Raw genomic sequence first — 20,958 nt, forward strand, 5'->3', positions numbered from 1 at the left:
GGTCTAGTGCACAACATTGCATACATGATAGAACCTATGGCTGAAGCATAGGGGACGGAGCGCATATGCTCTCTATCCTCATCAGTTGCTGGGCACTGAGTCTTACTCAATCTCGTACCTTGTAAAACTGGCAAGAACCCTTTCTTGGACTGTTCCATTTTGAACCTCTTCAAAACTTTATCAAGGTATGTGCTTTGTGAAAGTCCTATCAGGCGTTTTGATCTATCCCTATAGATCTTAATGCCTAGAATGTAAGCAGCTTCTCCTAGGTCCTTCATAGAGAAACTTTTATTCAAGTAATCCTTTATGCTCTCCAAAAACTCTACGTTGTTTCCAATCAACAATATGTCATCCACATATAATATTAGAAACGCCACAGAGCTCCCACTCACTTTCTTGTAAATACAAGATTCTCCAACCACTTGTATAAACCCAAATGCTTTGATCACCTCATCAAAGTGTTTGTTCCAACTCCGAGATGCTTGCACCAGTCCATAAATGGATCGCTGGAGCTTGCACACTTTGTTAGCATTCTTAGGATCGACAAAACCTTCAGGTTGCATCATATACAATTCTTCCTTAAGGAAACCGTTAAGGAACACCGTTTTGACATCCATCTGCCAGATTTCATAATCGAAAAATGCAGCTATTGCTAACATGATTCTGACGAACTTAAGCATCGCTACGGGTGAGAATGTCTCATCGTAGTCAACTCCTTGAACTTGTGAAAAACCCTTTGCCACAAGTCGAGCTTTATAAATGGTCACATTGCCGTCAGCGTCCGTCTTTCTCTTAAAGATCCATTTGTTCTGAATAGCCTTGCAGCACTCAGGCAGTACTTCCAAAGTCCACACTTTGTTCTCATACATGGATCCTACCTCGGACTTCAAGGCTTCTAGCCATTTGTTGGAATCTGGGCCCACCATTGCTTCTTGATAATTTGCAGGTTCATTGTTGTCCAACAACATGATTGATAAGACGGGATTACCGTACCACTCTGGAGCAGCATGTGGTCTCGTCGACCTACGTGGTTCGACAGAAACTTGAACCGGAGTTTCTGATCATCATCATTAACTTCCTCCTCAACCGGCGTCGCAACGACAGAGGTTTCCCCTTGCCCTGCGCCACCATCCAGAGGGATGAGAGGTTCGACAACCTCGTCAAGTTCTATCTTCCTCCCACTCAATTCTCTCGAGAGAAACTCCTTCTCGAGAAAAGCTCCGTTTTTAGCAACAAACACTTTGCCCTCGGATTTGAGATAGAAGGTGTACCTAACTGTCTCTTTTGGGTAACCTATGAAGACGCACTTTCCCGCTTTGGGTTCCAGCTTTTCAGGCTGAAGCTTTTTGACATAAGCATCACATCCCCAAACTTTAAGAAACGACAACTTTGGCCTTTTGCCATACCACAGTTCGTATGGTGTCGTCTCAACGGATTTTGATGGTGCCCTATTTAAAGTGAATGCAGCTATTTCTAATGCATAACCCCAAAACGATAACGGCAAATCGGTAAGAGACATCATAGATCGCACCATCTCTAATAAAGTACGATTACGACGTTCGGACACACCATTACGCTGTGGTGTTCCAGGCGGTGTCAACTGTGAAACAATTCCACATTATCTTAAGTGAGCACCAAACTCGAAAATCAGATATTCACCCCCACGATCAGACCGTAGGAACTTTATCTTCTTGTTATGATGATTTTCAACTTCACTCTGAAATTGCTTGAACTTTTCAAATGTTTCAGACTTGTGCTTCATTAAGTAGACATAACCATATCTACTCAAATCGTCAGTGAAGGTGAGAAAATAACGATATCCGCCGCGTGCCTCTACGCTCATCGGACCACACACATCGGTATGTATGATTTCCAACAAGTCACTTGCACGCTCCATTGTTCCGGAGAACGGAGTTTTAGTCATCTTGCCCATGAGGCATGGCTCGCACGTGTCAAGTGAATCGAAGTCAAGTGACTCCAAAAGTCCATCGATATGGAGTTTCTTCATGCGCTTTACACCAATATGACCTAAGCGGCAGTGCCACAAAAATATGGCACTATCATTGTTAACTCTAACTCTTTTGGTCTCAATGTTATGTATGTGTGTATCGCTATCAAGATTCAGTATGAACAATCCTCTCACATTGGGTGCATGACCATAAAAGATGTTACTCATAGAAATAGAACAACCATTATTCTCTGACTTAAAAGAGTAACCGTCTCGCAATAAACAAGATCCAGATATAATGTTCATGCTCAACGCAGGCACTAAATAACAATGATTCAAGTTCATAACTAATCCTGATGGTAACTGAAGTGAAACTGTGCCGACGGCGATTGCATCAACCTTGGAACCATTTCCTACGCGCATCGTCACTTCATCTTTCGTCAGCCTTCGTCTATTTCGCAGTTCCTATTTCGAGTTGCAAATATTAGCAACAGAACCGGTATCGAATACCCAGGCACTACTACGAGAGCCGGTTAAGTACACATCAATAACATGTATATCGAATATACCTGATTTTTCTTTGGCCGCCTTCTTATCTGCCAGATACTTGGGGCAATTGCGCTTCCAGTGACCCATACCCTTGCAATAATAACACTCTGTTTCAGGCTTAGGTCCAGCTTTGGGTTTCTTCGACGGATTGGCAACAGGCTTGCCGCTCTTCTTTGAATTTCCCTTCTTGCCTTTGCCGTTTCTCTTGAAACTAGTGGTCTTATTCACCATCAACACTTGATGCTCTTTACGGAGTTCAGACTCTGCGACTTTCAGCATCACAAACAACTCGCCGGGTGACTTGTTCATCCCTTGCATGTTGTAGTTCAACACAAAGCCTTTATAGCTTGGCGGCAGTGATTGAAGGATTCTGTCAGTGATAGCCTCTTGCGGGAGTTCAATCCCCAGCTCAGCTAGACGGTTTGAGTACCCAGACATTTTGAGCACATGTTCACTGACAGACGAGTTCTCCTCCATCTTGCAAGCATAGAATTTATCGGAGGTCTCATACCTCTAGATCCGGGCGTTCTTCTGAAAGATAAACTTCAACTCCTGGAACATCTCAAATGCTCCATGACGCTCAAAGCGACGTTGAAGTCCCGGTTCTAAGCCATACAAGACTGCACATTGAACTACTGAGTAGTCCTCCTTACGTGCTAACCAAGCGTTCTTAACATCCTGATCAGCCGTAGCGGGTGGTTCATCTCCTAGCGCAGCATTAAGGACATAATCCTTCTTCCCAACTTGTAAGATTAGCTTAAGATTACGAGCCCAGTCTACAAAGTTGCTTCCATCATCTTTCAACTTAGCTTTCTCTAGGAACGTATTAAAATTCAGGGTGACTGTCGCGTGAGCCATGATCTACAACACAAATATATTCAAAGTGGACTTAGACTATGTTCAAGATAAATAGAGTTTAACTTAATCAAATTATTTGCTAAACTCCCACTCAAAAAGTACATCTCTCTAGTCATTTGAGTGGTTCATGATCCACTTACACTAGCTCAAGTCCGATCATCACGTGAGTTGAGCATAGTTTCAGTGGTAAGCATCCCTATGCTAATCATATCATCTATATGATTCATGATCGACCTTTCGGTCTCATGTGTTCCGAGGCCATGTCTGCACATGCTAGGCTCGTCAAGCTTAACCCGAGTGTTCCGCGTGCGCAACTGTTTTGCACCCGTTGTATGTGAACGTTGAGTCTATCACACCCGATCATCAAGTGGTGTCTCGAAATGACGAACTGTAGCAACGGTGCACAGTCGGGGAGAACACAATTTCGTCTTGAAATTTTAGTGAGAGATCACCTCATAATGCTACCGTCGTTCTAAGCAAAATAAGGTGCATAAAAGGATTAACATCACATGCAATTCATAAGTGACATGATATGGCCATCATCACGTGCTTCTTGATCTCCATCACCAAAGCACCGGCACGATCTTCTTGTCACCGGCGCCACGCCATGATCTCCATCAACGTGTTGCCATCAAGGTTGTCGTGCTACTCATGCTATTACTACTAAAGCTACATCCTAGCAAAATAGTAAACGCATCTGCAAGCACAAACATTAGTATAAAGACAACCCTATGGCTCCTGCCGGTTGCCGTACCATCGACGTGCAAGTCGATATTATCTATTACAACATGATCATATCATACATCCAATATATCACATCACATCGTTGGCCATATCACATCACAAGCATACCCTGCAAAAACAAGTTAGACGTCCTCTAATTTTGTTGTTGCATGTTTTACGTGGTGACCATGGGTATCTAGTAGGATCGCATCTTACTTACGCAAACACCACAACGGAGATATATGAGTTGCTATTTAACCTCATCTAAGGACCTCCTCGGTCAAATCCGATTCAACTAAAGTTGGAGAAACTGACACTTGCCAGTCATCTTTGAGCAACGGGGTTACTCGTAGCGATGAAACCAGTCTCTCGTAAGCGTACGAGTAATGTCGGTCCAAGCCACTTCAATCCAACAATACCGCGGAATCAAGAAAAGACTAAGGAGGGCAGCAAAACGCACATCACCGCCCACAAAAGCTTTTGTGTTCTACTCGGGAAGACATCTACGCATGAACCTAGCTCATGATGCCACTGTTGGGGAACGTCGCATGGGAAACAAAAATTTTCCTACGCGCACGAAGACCTATCATGGTGATGTCCATCTACGAGAGGGGATGTGTGATCTACGTACCCTTGTAGACCGTACAGCAGAAGCGTTAGTGAACGCGGTTGATGTAGTGGAACGTCCTCACGTCCCTCGATCCGCCCCGCGAACCGTCCCACGATCAGTCCCACGATCTAGTGCCGAACGGACGGCACCTCCGCGTTCAGCACACGTACAGCTCGACGATGATCTCGGCCTTCTTGATCCAGCAAGAGAGAGGAGAGGTAGAAGAGTTCTCCGGCAGCGTAACGGCGCTCCGGAGGTTGGTGATGATCTTGTCTCAGCAGGGCTCCGCCCGAGCTCCGCAGAAACGCGATCTAGAGGAAAAACCGTGGAGGTATGTGGTCGGGCTGCCGTGGAAAAGTCGTCTCAAATCAGCCCTAAAACCTCCGTATATATAGGGGGAAGAGGGGGAGCCTTGCCTTGGGGCTCAAGGAGCCCCAAGGGGGTCGGCCGAGCCAAGGGGGGAAGGTCTCCCCCCCCCCAAACCGAGTCCAACTTGGTTTGGTGGGTGGAGTCCTTCTTCCCTTTCCCACCTCCTCCTTTTTTTCTCTCTTTGATTTTCTTCCTATGGCGCATAGGGCCTTCTTGGGCTGTCCCACCAGCCCACTAAGGGCTGGTGTGCCACCCCAAAGGCCTATGGGCTTCCCCGGGGTGGGTTGCCCCCCCCCCCCCCCCGGTGAACTCCCGGAACCCATTCGTCATTCCCGGTACATTCTCGGTAACTCCGAAAACCTTCCGGTAATCAAATGAGGTCATCCTATATATCAATCTTCGTTTCGGGACCATTCCGGAAACCCTCGTGACGTCCGTGATCTCATCCGGGACTCCGAACAACATTCGGTAACCAACCATATAACTCAAATACGCATAAAACAACGTCGAACCTTAAGTGTGCAGACCCTGCGGGTTCGAGAACTATGCAGACATGACCCGAGAGACTCCTCGGTCAATATCCAATAGCGGGACCTGGATGCCCATATTGGATCCTACATATTCTACGAAGATCTTATCGTTTGAACCTCAGTGCCAAGGATTCATATAATCCCGTATGTCATTCCCTTTGTCCTTCGGTATGTTACTTGCCCGAGATTCGATCGTCAGTATCCGCATACCTATTTCAATCTCGTTTACGGGCAAGTCTCTTTACTCGTTCCGTAATACAAGATCCCGCAACTTACACTAAGTCACATTGCTTGCAAGGCTTGTGTGTGATGTTGTATTACCGAGTGGGCCCCGAGATACCTCTCCGTCACACGGAGTGACAAATCCCAGTCTTGATCCATACTAACTCAACAAACACCTTCGGAGATACGTGTAGAGCATCTTTATAGTCACCCAGTTACATTGCGACGTTTGATACACACTAAGTATTCCTCCGGTGTTAGTGAGTTATATGATCTCATGGTCATAGGAACAAATACTTGACACGCAGAAAAACAGTAGCAACAAAATGACACGATCAACATGCTACGTCTATTAGTTTGGGTCTAGTCCATCACGTGATTCTCCTAATGACGTGATCCAGTTATCAAGCAACAACACCTTGTTCATAATCAGAAGACACTGACTATCTTTGATCAACTGGCTAGCCAACTAGAGGCTTACTAGGGACAGTGTTTTGTCTATGTATCCACACATGTAAATGAGTCTTCATTCAATACAATTATAGCATGGATAATAAACGATTATCTTGATACAGGAATTATAATAATAACTATATTTATTATTGCCTCTAGGGCATAATTCCAACACTCATGTGGGTCTCATACCCATCTCCCTCGATGCACTATCTATCACAACACGTGATAGCCCTTTAGTAAAGGGATCTGCCACATTCTTAGCCGTTTGGATGTAATCCAACGCTATCACTCCGGAGTTTCTCAAACGTCTGAGAGACTTCAATCTCATTCTTATATGTTTGTTGGACTTCATATTGTCCTTTGAACTATTCACTTTAACAATAACCGTCTGATTATCGCAGTTCATAAGGATAGCCGGAACCGGCTTCTCAACCACAGGTAAGTCCATCAAAAGATCTCGAAGAAATTCTGCTTCAACACCACATGTGTCTAATGCTGTTAATTCTGTTTCCATTGTCGATCTCGTTAAGATCGTTTGCTTGCAAGACTTCCAGGAAACAGCACCACCCCCAAGAGTAAACATATAACCAGTAGTTGTTGGAATTATGCCCTAGAGGCAATAATAAATATATTTATTATTATAATTCCTGTATCAAGATAATCGTTTATTATCCATGCTATAATTGTATTGAATGAAGACTTATATACATGTGTGGATACATAGACAAAACACTATCCCTAGCAAGCCTCTAGTTGGCTAGCCAGTTGATCAAGGATAGTCAGGGTCTTCTGATTATGAACAAGGTGTTGTTGCTTGATAACTGGATCACGTCATTAGGAGAATCACGTGATGGACTAGACCCAAACTAATAGACGTAGCATATTGATCGTGTCATTTTGTTGCTACTGTTTTCTGCGTGTCAAGTATTTGTTCCTATGACCATGAGATCATATAACTCACTGACACCGGAGGAATGCTTTGTGTGTATCAAACGTCGCAACGTAACTGGGTGACTATAAAGATTCTCTACAGGTATCTCCGAAGGTGTTCGTTGAGTTAGTATGGATCGAGACTGGGATTTGTCACTCCGTGTGACGGAGAGGTATCTCGGGGCCCACTCGGTAATACAACATCACACACAAGCCTTGCAAGCAATGTGACTTAGTGTAAGTTGCGGGATCTTGTATTACGGAACGAGTAAAGAGACTTGCCGGTAAACGAGATTGAAATAGGTATGCGGATACTGACGATCGAATCTCGGGCAAGTAACATACCAAAGGACAAAGGGAATAACATACGGGATTATATGAATCCTTGGCACTGAGGTTCAAACGATAAGATCTTCGTAGAATATGTGGGATCCAATATGGGCATCCAGGTCCCGCTATTGGATATTGACCGAGGAATCACTCGGGTCATGTCTACATAGTTCTCGAACCCGCAGGGTCTGCACACTTACGGTTCGACGTTGTTTTATGCGTATTTGAGTTATATGGTTGGTTACCGAATGTTGTTTGGAGTCCCGGATGAGATCACGGACGTCACGAGGGTTTCCGGAATGGTCCGGAAACGAAGATTGATATTTAGGATGACCTCATTTGATTACCGGAAGGTTTTCGGAGTTACCGGGAATGTACCGGGAATGACGAATGGGTTCCGGGTGTTCACCGGGGGGGCAACCCACCCCGGGGAAGCCCATAGGCCTTGGGGGTGGCGCACCAGCCCTTAGTGGGCTGGTGGGACAGCCCAAGAAGGCCCTATGCGCCATAGGAAGAAAATCAAAGAGAAAAGAAAAAAAAAGGAGGTGGGAAAAGGGGGGAGGACTCCTCCTTCCAAACCTAGTTGGATTCGGTTTGGAAGGGGAGGACTCCCCCCCCTTGGCTCGGCCGAACCCCTTGAGGGTCCTTGGACCCCAAGGCAAGGCTCCCCCTCTTCCCCCTATATATACGGAGGTTTTGGGGCTGATTTGAGACAACTTTGCCACGGCAGCCCGACCACATATCTCCACGGTTTTACCTCTAGATCGCGTTTCTGCGGAGCTCGGGCGGAGCCCTGCTGAGATTAGGTCACCACCAACCTCCGGAGCACCGTCACGCTGCCGGAGAACTCATCTACCTCTCCGTCTCTCTTGCTGGATCAAGAAGGCCGAGATCATCGTCGAGCTGTACGTGTGCTGAACGCGGAGGTGCCGTCCGTTCGGCACTAGATCGTGGGACTGATCGTGGGACGGTTCGCGGGGCGGATCGAGGGACGTGAGGATGTTCCACTACATCAACCGCGTTCACTAACGCTTCTGCTGTGCGATCTACAAGGGTACGTAGATCGAATATCCCCTCTCGTAGATGGACATCACCATGATAGGTCTTCGTGCGCGTAAGAAAATTTTTGTTTCCCATGCGACGTTCCCCAACAGTAGTGGCCTTCATCTCATCAGCATCAGAGATCCAATTCGCATCACTATACCCTTCAAGTAGCGATGGGTATCCCGTATAGTGAAGTCCGTGGTTGACAGTACCTTTCAGCTAGTGCATAATTCTTTCAACACCACGCCAATGAACATCGCCCGGGTTTGCAAAAAACAGCTAAGTTTGCTCAGAGCGAACGCGATCTCAGGCCTCGTTGCGCTAGCTAGGTACATAAGCGAACCGATAATTTGAGAGAATCTCAATTGATCTATAGGTGTGCCTTTAAACTTTCGAATAAGCACACTAGGATCATATGGTGTTTGAGAAATTTTGCAGTCTGAATATCCAAAGCGACTCAAAATCTTCTCAACATAGTGGGATTGCAGAAGTGTAATCCCACCCTCATCATCTCTCAAAAGCTTGATGTTCAAGATAACATCAGCCACCCCAAGGTCCTTCATCTCAAAGTTTTGAGACAGAAAAGACTTAACCTCCTCAATTACTTTGAGGTTGGTTCCAAATATCAGTATGTCATCAACATACAAGCACAATATAATTCCTTCGCCCCCACCATGGCGATAGTATACACATTTGTCAGCTTCATTAACAACGAAGCCAACAGATGTCAGCGTTGTATTAAACTTCTCATGCCATTGCTTACGTGCTTGTCTCAGACCATATAAAGATTTCAGCAACTTACACACCTTTCCTTCCTGACCTTCTATCACAATGCCATCTGGATGTTGCATATAGATTTCCTCATTTAGCTCTCCATTCAGGAAAGACGTCTTAACGTCCATTTGATGAACGAGAAGACCATGTGAGGCCGCCAATGAGAGTAGTACTCGAATGGTGGTCAGTCTAGCCACAGGTGAGTAAGTATCAAAGAAATCTTCTTCTTCTTTCTGGGCATAGCCCTTGGCCACAAGCCTAGCCTTGTACTTTTCAATCGTACCATCGGGCCTAAGATTCTTTTTGAACACCCACTTGCATCCCAATGGTTTGCAACCATAGGGACGATCAGCGATTTCCCATGTCCCGTTAGCCATGATGGAATCCATCTCGCTACGGACCGTAGCTTTCCAGTAATCAGCATCTAGAGAAGCATACGCTTCTGAAATAGAAGTGGGATTATCATTCACGAGGTATACGAAGAAATCATCACCAAAGGTCTTTGCAGTCCTTTGTCTCTTGCCCCTACCAAGGGTTTCCTCGTCATCCTCCTCAGGATTATCATCATGTGTTTGTTCATAATATTCCATAGGAATGGCAGGCTCGGGAGTTATCTTAGATTCCTGTCTAGAAGTTGCATATCTCTCATGGGAAATATATCCTCAAAGAATGTAGCATCCCTCGACTCCATTATTGTACCGACATTCACGTCAGGTACCTCAGATTTCAGTACTAGAAATCTATAGCCTACGCTATTCTTAACGTATCCCAAATTAACGCAGTCCACAGTCTTTGGTCCAAGATTACGCTTCTTGGGGATCAGTACATTGACTTTCGCCAAGCAGCCCCAAGTACGTAAGTACGAGAGCGTCATCCTTCTCTTCGACCACTCCTCATAAGGAGTGACTTCATTATCTTTTGTAGGAACCTTATTCAGGACATGACACGCAGTCAATATAGCCTCCCCCCACCATGCCTTGGATAAACCCGATGTATCTAACATGGCGTTAACCAAATCAGTTAGAGTTCGGTTTTTCCGCTCGGCAACCCCGTTTGACTGGGGTGAATAGGGAGGCGTCCTCTCATGAATAATGTCGTGTTCCGCACAAAAGGAATCAAACTCGTTTGAGAAGTAATCTCCACCACGATCAGATCGGACTCGTTTAATTTTCTTTTCAAGTTGATTCTCAACTTCTGCCTTATAGTTTTAAAGTAGTGTAGGGCCTCATCTTTAGTATTTAACAGATGCACATAGCAATATCTAGTGGAATCATCTATCAATGTCATGAAGTATTTCTTTCCACCTTTAGTCAACACACCATTCATCTCGCAAAGATCAGAATGTATGAGTTCTAATGGTGCCAAGTGTCTCTCCTCTGCAGCCTTGTGAGGCTTGCGAGGTTGCTTTTCTTGCACACACGAATGGCACTTAGAACCTTTGGCTAAAGTGAACGTCGGGATTAAATTCAGTTTTGCTAGTCGCGACATAACACCGAAACTTATGTGACAAAGACGTGAATGCCAAACTTCAGACTCATTAACACTCGAATGAATATTGTTCACGACTTTATTACAAAAATCTGCAAGGGAAAGGCGGAACAGACCTCCGCATTCATAACCTTTTCCAACGAAAAGTCCATATTTCGTAACAACTACTTTATTAGACTCGAATACCAACTTAAACCCTTCTCTACACAGAAGGGAACCACTAACGAGATTCTTCTTGATGGCGGGGACATGCTGCACGTTCTTCAGCTGCACGATTCTTCCCGAAGTAAACTTCAGATCGACCGTGCCAACACCAAGAATAGAAGCACTTGCGCCATTCCCAATCAATATGGACCCGCGACCGGTGGCCTGGTAAGAAGAGAACAATGATACGTCAGCACGCACATGAATATTTGCACCCGTGTCCACCCACCAATCGGTTGACTGACAAACTGAAAATACAATAAGTAAATTACCGTACCCAGATGCACCACTCTCAGTGTTGCCCATAATCATATTGGAAGACTTGGAGTCCTGCGCCGGCTTCTTGTACTTGTTTGGGCATTTGTTCGCCCAATGTTCCTCTGAACCACAAGTATAGCAGCCATCTCCCTTCTTATTCTTCTTGAAGGGCTTCTTTCCCTTCTTCTTGAAGTCGGTATTCTGTTGGACAGAATTCTTTCCCTTGGGCTTGTGGGAATTGAAGTTCCTCTGATGTACCATATTGACAGCAGAAGAGCTTTCCATCGCTTTTCCATTGGAGTCCTTTACTCTCGAGTTCTGCTCAACACTCACATGGCCGATGATGTCCTCTACTGAGAACTCACGCCTTTGATGTTTCAGAGCAGTAGCAAAGTTCCTCCAGGAATTAGGGAGCTTAGCAATTATACAGCCCGCGACGAACTTGCCCGGCAAATTGCACTTAAGAACGTCAAGTTCTTTAGCTATGCATATTATCTCATGAGCCTGTTCCAATACAGAATGGTTGTCAACCATCTTGTAATCGTGGAACTACTCCATAACATACATCTCACTCCCAGCATCGGTGGCCTCGAATTTAGATTCGAGCGCCTCCCACAGGTCTTTGGCAACATGCATATGTAAGTATGCATCAACCATCTTATCTCCGATCACGCTAATGACTGCTCCAAGGAATAGAACGGTGGCCTCCGCGAACATTTTCTCCTGTTCAGGAGAGATCGTTCCCGTCGGAGTGACACCGGCTATCCAGAACACGTTCATAGCCGTGAGCCATAAGGTGGTTCTTGTTTTCCAACGCTTGAAATAAGTACCGGTAAACTTGTCCGGTTTCAGTGCAGCAGCAAAACCATTACTCGAAAAATTCCTACACACATTAGGTTTTTGGATTGTTGAGTAAATAGGCAATTTTTCGACTGTATTAATCCACGAGATAATAACTAGCATGGCATTGACTAGACTGATGATGTACTGATCTGGAACTAACCTAGAACATACTACGCATATAGTAGATACATCTAAGCATGCAAGTAATACTGTTAGGATAAATACGAACATGAGGACAAACGAGTCATACCCTCCAATAGGCCAGTTGGCCGTAGCAGCAGCGTTGGCGTTGGATGCGGCCGTAGCAGCAGCATCCTCTGCCCTCTTCTTCTCAGCTTCAAGGGCGAGACGATCGGGCTTGGATGGTGAAGACATGGCGATGACGGGGACGACGCGGATGTAGACGAAGCAGACGGACGGAGGCGAGCAGTCGGGTGATCGCTCCCCAAAAACCTAATCGCCCCTCTCCCGTACTGGAACCGGAGAGGCGACAGCAACAGTCAAGGAACGAACGCGTGAGTCAGATGTGATCTGATTCTCGTGACGGCTAGGGTAGGCATTAGCCTGCTGATAAAGGCGGCTGGGCGGAGAGACGTGTCGGATCGTGCCGTGTCCGTTATGTATTCTCTGTTCCTGACCGACAAAAATAAGCGCGTAGGTATGAGCTCGGCTCGGCTCATTCCCGCGTCGTGACGAGGCGTGGCGAGGCCGGCGGCGGAGGAGGAGTGTGCGAGGGCACCTTCTCTTCTCACTCTCCAATATCAAGAGGAAGAGAGACCCTTATAAAGGGGTTCAACTTCTCCTCCACTAGCGGGGTGGGACTAAACTTTCCACCACCACCTTATCATGTCACCACCTACATGGGCCCTTGGAGATTTTCTGAAATTCTCTTATGGGCCTAAGGCCCATCACTAATTTCAACAGTTGCTATGGAGCTTCGTCGGAGCCGACGATGTTGTAGTGGAGCTCGGCCCGGGTTGCAATGGAGCTTCACCGAAAAGTCGGTGCTGCAATGAAACTCGACCGGAGTTGCAAGTAAGTTTCGTCAGGGCTACAATGAAGCTCACCGGACGTAGTCGATGCTTCATTGGAGCACCGCGTGGGGCTGCAATGGCGCCAGCTGAAGCTGTGGATCCAACTGCCACAGATCTACGGCTGAACAGGTAGACATCGCCCTTATTTAAAGTCAGAACCGGTAGACACCCTTTATCTTCTCTATCTACTATATATGCCGCAAGCCTGTTTGTATCTGGGCATGGTTGGGCATCAATTAAGCTTGTAAGGGCGTGCTGTGAGTAGGCCTGGGCATTCGGTTAAACCGAACCGATCGGTTCGGTGCCTCGGTTTGTTTTTAAATTCGGTTTCCTAATTTAATGAACCGATCGGTCTGCTAAGCATTCACTAACCGAGGCGTTCGGTCCACTAAGAATTCGGCTCGGTCCTCGGTTATAACCGAAGAGAACCTACACCTTTTTTACGAACTTGAAGAGAGAACCATGAGGAATAGATCGGGAGTCAAATTTGAGCGAGAAACAATGAACGCAAGAGAAGGAATCAATCCAAGCATGCTTAGCGCTGCGTAATATGGCTCAATCACAATCTGGCCACCCCAGGCTCCCTTGCATATCATACGTGAATGGTATGAGGAAAGACATACAACATGATATGGATGCAAGCCGGTCGTCGACCATGAAGGAGCACGGGCGCTGCCGGCCGTCACCGAGGGAAAGCCACGGGCGGCGCCGGCCGCCGCCGAGGGAGAGCCACGGGCGCCGTCGGCCGCCGACCATGAAGGAGCGCAGACGCTGCCGGTCTCCACCGAGGGAGAGCCACGGGCGCCGCCGGCCCTCGACCATGAAGGAGCACGGGCGCTGCCGATCTCCACCGAGGGAGAGCCACGGGCACCGCTGGCCGTCAACCATGAAGGAGCACCGGCGCAGCCGGCCGCCACCAAGGGAGAGCACGGGGCACCGCCGGCCGCCCACCGCCGACCGCCGCTTGGATTGCGATCTATGAAAAACGAGGTGGCGGCGCTGCGTCTACTGCGTGATTTCGTGTGTCAAGGAGGGCACCGCCACCAGGGATAAGCTGTGAGAGCAACGCGTGTTGGGCTAAGAATTGGGTTGAGAAAAGGCTGAGTATACTTTCTGTACATATTACCTCTTTTTTTATCGTGGATGGGCTATGGAGCTTTTCCTGCACACAGATTCCAATACCTCGGTTGCTTCGGGGAATTCGGTCAGCTGGGTCCAATGACCGAACAAACCGATGTAATTTCGGTTTCCACAATTGCTAACCGAACCATAAACCGACGCTTCGGTCCTCGGTTTTTTCGGCTTCGGTCTTGATTTTTTTCGGCTTCGGTCTTCGGTTCTCGGTTTTTTTGCCCACCCCTAGCTGTGAGGGCGGAACACCGGGTTCAACCATCTTCCGTGGTTGTAAAACAGCAATGGACCCCAAGTTCAGAACAGGTCAGCTTGGTCATCGTTAGGTTACAGCAAATAACCTGAGTACGATTTACATCAGGTCAAAAAAAAAAGAACCAAACCAGCTAGCAGTACGTATCCGATTTGTTTTATATCCTCCCATGTCGAGGGACCACGTTGCGAGGTCGCAGCAATGGATCCACATCGCATCTACAGGGACTTCGCCACGATCTGTAAACGCGTTTTACAATTCGACGAAATGGGTTTTATGGGACGAAATGTTGCGCTGCAGAACGAAACCCGCATAATCAAACTGCATAATTTGAAAATAAAACATTCACAGGCGAAATTGAAAACACAGTATATATAAAACATGATCATACAAACTACATTCACAGCCTCCATCACTTACTAGAGGGGGGAGCACACCTACTGGAGCTCATCGGAGCTTACCAGAGCTACTAGCTATCCTACCGCACTACGTAAAATTGAGCTCACCGGAGTCGAGCTTGTGCGATAGTAGATGCGCAGTGAGTGCGCTGAGTCGTCGTCGTCGGAGGAGGAGAGCTCGATGTAGATGCGCTCCTGCACAGTCGCTTCGCGGCGCCACTCCTCCACCTTGTGGTCGAAGGCGAGGGCCGACGCGACACCCTACTCGTAGAGCATGGTGTCGATCTCCTCCTCCCTCCGGCGGCGTTGCTGGTCCTCTTCCGCCTCTCGTGCACTCCGCGCCAGCAGCACGGGCAAAAGGCTATCCGCCTCCGCCAGAGGAAGGAAATCCTCCGGTCCAACGACGGCCCCGGCACGTCGCTCCGGCACCGCCTCAGCCTCCAGCTCCATCTTCACCGACGGGAGCTCTTCGAGCTCCCTCTTCACCGGGGGGAGGGAGGAGCACGAGCGCGAACTCGACGCCTCGAAGGAGTTGCCGGAGAAGAGGCGGCCGCGCGCGCGGTCGTACTCCTCTGTCTCGCGATGGAGGAGCGACGGCGGCGGCGTCTGGCCCCACTGCGTGTACCGGCGGGCGGCGCGCTTACGGGTGGCGTCGGATCTGACGCAACGAGCCCTCTCGGGGTCGTCGTTCTTACGGCTACCGGAGTTGGCCATCACAGGCGGTGAAATGGAGCGGCTATGCGGCGGAATGGAGGCGCGGCGGCGGATTGAAGGCGTCGGCGGTGAGGTGAGGGGACTTTTCGCGACGGCGGAGGGATAGGGTTTCGACCCGCATCCAGCGGTCGAACCCACAGATATACCGGTCGAGCGCTCGCGTCTACGGGCCACCGCAAAAAATTTACGGGTCGGGCCGCGTTTACAGTATTTGCTCTGGCAGGAAAAACAGCCCAAACCAGCATACTCGCCGGATTTTTTGCGGGTCGAGCGTTTTGTGGGGTCTGCTAGAGTTGCTCTTAGGCTGCTGATAGTGGGGAATAACATATCGTAGTATCATGCATATATTACTATTGTATGATACTACCTTCATAGTGCATAGTATTATAAAATAGTATCATAGATGATCTCATTTATTAACATGCATGACACATAGTAGCATAGCATTTAACATGATACGATATCTACCTATGTTACTCTAACCCCCTCTCTTTTCTTTAATTACTTGTCACATCATCATGTTTGCTAGTCCCAAGATTATGATACTTGCTATGATACCCCCCACTATGGTCAGCCTTAAAAACAAATCATTTTTGCCACTTACAGGTATCATTGGTGGGTATTTTTTGTCAACTTTGATAGCAATTTGGATGATGTACGGACAGAAGCACTTCGTCCTCTAATAATAGTAAATATAGATTCATTCATTTTGCTATGTATGTGGTCCTTGATGAAATCACTAAAAAAAACTTATATTTAAAAACAAAGAGAGTAGTCGTTATATCATGCATGCATATGTGTACATGATAACTAGGTAATACGATATGCATGCAGATGCATTCTTAGTTTGCACGCAAGGTGTTCCTTTTCAATTGTATCTGCCCACTCTTATGCACCTCCAATGCCACATCAAAATCTTACCTTTTGTGTCGTCAACTACCGTTCGAGCCTACGAAGCATTGTCCCCGTCCTCGCAATGCGTCAACATAAACACATGAACCATATTCTCGATCATTCTCGTGATTTTCATGTCTGAAACACCTTTACGACAACCTCTACCTTTTCCTATTGCTCAGGCTGAACCCCCAAATCAATGTGTCTTAACTTATATGTGTACAGGTCCCAGACGCCGCCCTCGACGAACATGGTGTGGTAGATCCGCCTGGCCATGGCCCCACGACCGCGGCAGAGAATGGCACTGAGAACGGCGTTGTAGGAGCGTGAGTGTGGGTGATGCCGAGCTCTAACATCAAGCAAAACAGCTTGATAGTCTTGTGTTGGATGCCGACCTTGCCGTACATCCATGTTGATGTTGAGTCTTTCGAATGTTTTATGTGTTTCGATCCGCCGAAGATGATCGATCAATTGATCTAGCTAGCTAGCTCCTAGTGTCATGTATGCATACAATGTACGGCTGCTAGGAGTTCAACTAATTAAGCTCCATGTGCACGTACATGAATCCAACTGCATGTCTGCTAGCTTTAGATGCTAGCTTTGTTAACACACGTGCATAGCTTGGAGGGTGGAACAACCGTGCGTTTTTTATTTTATTTTTGAGCATGATAGAGACGTGTGTTGGAGGGAGTCGGACGTGGGTCCAGAAAAAAAATCGTTTTATGATAAAAAAAAAGTGGTAATATGTAATTTGGTGGGAGGGTAAATTTGTCTCTTGAACAATGACGGAGGAAGAATATCTAGTATGCATAATGTTTGATGACTATACTAGCAAAAAGACCCGTGCGTTGCAACGGGAGAAAAACAATTATAATCTTCAATGATGCTGATCATATTATGTCTTTAAAATTTTAGGACATTTCTTGAAATGCATGAACTTTTTTTGAATTAGCAAACATTTTTTTCAATTGCACTCAAAAAATAACACACAAACTTTTTTTCAAAATCATGGACTTTTATTGTTTTCACCAACATTGTTCTCAAAATTATGAACATTTTTTTGAATATGCGAATATTTTTACAAAAATCTTGAGCATTTTTTGAATTCACAAACATTTTATATTTCTTCAAACTTTTATTTCAAAATTCCCAGTTTTATAAATTGCAAAAGTTTTTCAAAATTCTAAATTATTTAAACTAAAAAATGGAACAGAAAAATGAAAATAAAAAATGAGACTAAAAACGCAGGCACGAACTGGTTTTAAGATTTTTACATGGACTTTTGTTTAAAGTCGTTGACTTTTTTATTTTATGGACATTTTCTCAAAGTTTTAACATTTTTTTATATGCAAACATTTATCAAAACTCCTGAGTAGTTTTTGAATTCTAAAAAAATATATGTTTTTTTAAATATTTTATTTCGAAATTCTCAGTTTCTTAAATTTGAGAAAAGTTGTTTGAAGTTCTAAATTATTTAAAGTAGGAAAACAAAATGAAACTGAAAAGAAAAATAAAAAAACTAAACTAAAAAAACAGGCGTCCACGCATGGGCCGGCCCAAACAGGTGTGCTGCATCTTTTTCCAACGCCCAAAGCGTAATATAGGAGGTGCCTACATGGGCCGGCCCAGTCCGAAGATTTTCCTGTTTAAAGCGTTTTTTATGACTTATAGGTGGCATTGGTGGGTAATTTTAGTCAACTTTAAGGACAATTTAGATGACGTACAGAAGAAGCACTATTTACTTTATTAGTAGGTAAAGATACGTGCACATAATGTTGTCAACAATGTTGTATTCTTCATTTTTTTTCTCATATATCCTTTCCTTGAGTCTCGAGGTGATCGGGAAAGGAAAAAAACACCGGAGCTTGGAGGTTATGAAGGTGATCAAGAAAGAAAAAGCATCGGAGTCCAGAGATAATCTATATCTATCTATCTGTCTATGTGGAAATAGGTATTTTTAGTTCGTCATGATATTTTATTAAAAAAACTGATGTTTTAACATTAAACTTGCAATACATATTAAATGTTTTTTAAAATACTCATATGTTCTAAACCGTAACTTCAAATTTAACATGTTATATATGAAATTTTATTACAAAGTATGTACAATTTAAATATGATGTCATTTTATCTGTTAAACATTTAATAAAAATACTATCGAGGATGCAATCTCAATAAATAATTTATTATTAGATTGAAGATGAAACTGAAGGTCACTTGCCCGTTATTTTGTACGTATTAAATCTACATGCAAGCCTATTAAAATAGATACACTGCATTTTTGTAGGGTAAGACAATCTTTGTTTGTGCCGTAACTATAAATTCTTAGATTATAGACATTTTTTATAAACTAAGAGCGTGTGCTACTTTTTTCTCCCGTTACAACGCACGGGCCCTTTTACTATACCTATACCTATACCTACTTTTACCAATCGAAGAAATATGTATTCTTAGTCCGTCGAAGCGTTTTACAAAATCTCCCCCAGTTTTATTCTAATAAACCCGCGGTACTGGTATAAATTGAAAAAAAACGACTCATCTCCTCCATCCGCCTCGCAGATCGCACGGTGCCCGCTTGGGCCTCATGAAGCCAGCCCACCTACACTGGGAAGGGCAAAAATTTACTGTGTCAGCAAAGTAACGAACCCATAACCTCTACTTCCTTTGTAAGACTTCAACCATCGAGCTAGCTTTCCCTTGTGTTAAATAAGGTTATTTCATTTGTTAATAGTCCCACCTCGCTGTAATATATCAAAACGCGCCAATTTATATACGTCAATATGTACACAATTAACAAGCCCTAGGATGAGGTGTGGGATTGTGGAGTAGCCTAAAAATAAACATAATGAGGGCATAGAGCCAACATAGACGAAGCTACCTCGCTTGGGCCGCTCCAGCCCCATGGGCCCGTGCCACGCGTCACCAAGTCACCATACGGCTACCGCCTCACCGATCAAACGAATTGATCTGTATTCCTCCCTTCTGTGTCGAATCAGTGGCAACAGTAGTAGAGGAGGTTGAGAAGGTCTTGGGTTCGACCCCTCCCCCAAGCCCTTTTAATCTTTTCTCTGTTTCATTTTTTTATGTCTAGTTGTTGCTAGTAACAGTGGGTGCAGTTGCATGTGAGACAGGTTATATGTGCTGGTTTGTTTCCATCTTGTGGGGTATTTTATTTTGCTTAGCTTGAGGAGATTTCATTTGTGAAGTGTATGTATGTGTAGGTGATGAGGTGTGGTGTAGTGTTGTTTGTGGTGCATGTGCGTGTGTGCATCTCACACACATGGACTAGGGTTCATGTGCACATGGTTATGTGGGTGAGTTTGTGTGTGTAGATAGTTAGTCATTGGTGTGTGATTGTTTACTCATAGTAGTGCATGTTTTGAGTTTCTTGTGTAGTTGTTCTATTATAGAGAAGCATGTGTAGGTTATGTTGTATGTATGCATCTGTAGATCCATGTGAGGGTGTGTACCTTGTGGGTGTCATGTCAGTAGGTGGTGTTCCCTTGTAGTGCTTATGTGAGTGCCATGTGGGAATTAGTTCTACATAGCATGTGTAGATGTGTTTTGCTTGTGCTAGTGTTATTTGAGTGAGAATGGAGATGTGCTATGGCACACATGCATGGGGTCTAAACCCTCATGCCACCATTGGCCATGTGTTAGAGTGCAGATGCATAGGTAGGTTTTGTTATAGTGAATGGCACATGTGATGATGCACTATCCACTATATGGGATTCTATGTAGATTTCAATTCCTAGTTTGTGCCCACTTGTTCCAAGTAAGTGCATAGGTTTTATATATGCTTTTGGGGTAGAATCATCCCAGGAATCCATTGGTGAGAATAGTTTTGCCATTGAAACACTTTCTGGAAATGACATATTTCAGATTTGTTCTATGTTTAGAGCTTGGTTCCATGAGTTGTGGTGTGCCCATGTGTTTGGTTCTTGGTTGTGGTAGTAGAGGGTGACCCCCTCTACCACATGTTGGTTTCATTTCATGTTTAGGAATCCATATGTGCAAGTTGAGCCCAATCAAAGTAGGCATGTGGCTGAAATTCCAGATTAGTGAAAATTTGAGATCTTCACTAAGTCTGAGAATCTGTTTATATTTTCTTCTCTTGTAGATGAGCTTGTGCAGGTCAATGTGTTGTGATTTAGCCTTAGCTTTCAACTGGAAAGTTGAAGCTTACATGTTTGTCTAGCTCCCTGTTAATTTTCATTCCATTTGGAGTCCTGTAGGAATTTTTTTGGCTGCTGTCAAAATGCTTGAGAGCATAAACAGATAGTGAGAATCTGGAATTTTCACTAAGTCCCTGAAATCTGATATTTTTGCGCAAGTTTGCAGCTGTGTAACTTTCTGTGTTTAACTCCTTTGTATGAGATTTTTTCTTGTGCTTGTAGT

This window comes from Hordeum vulgare, chromosome 6H, assembly GCF_904849725.1.
Source record: "Hordeum vulgare subsp. vulgare chromosome 6H, MorexV3_pseudomolecules_assembly, whole genome shotgun sequence".
NCBI lineage: Eukaryota > Viridiplantae > Streptophyta > Magnoliopsida > Poales > Poaceae > Hordeum > Hordeum vulgare.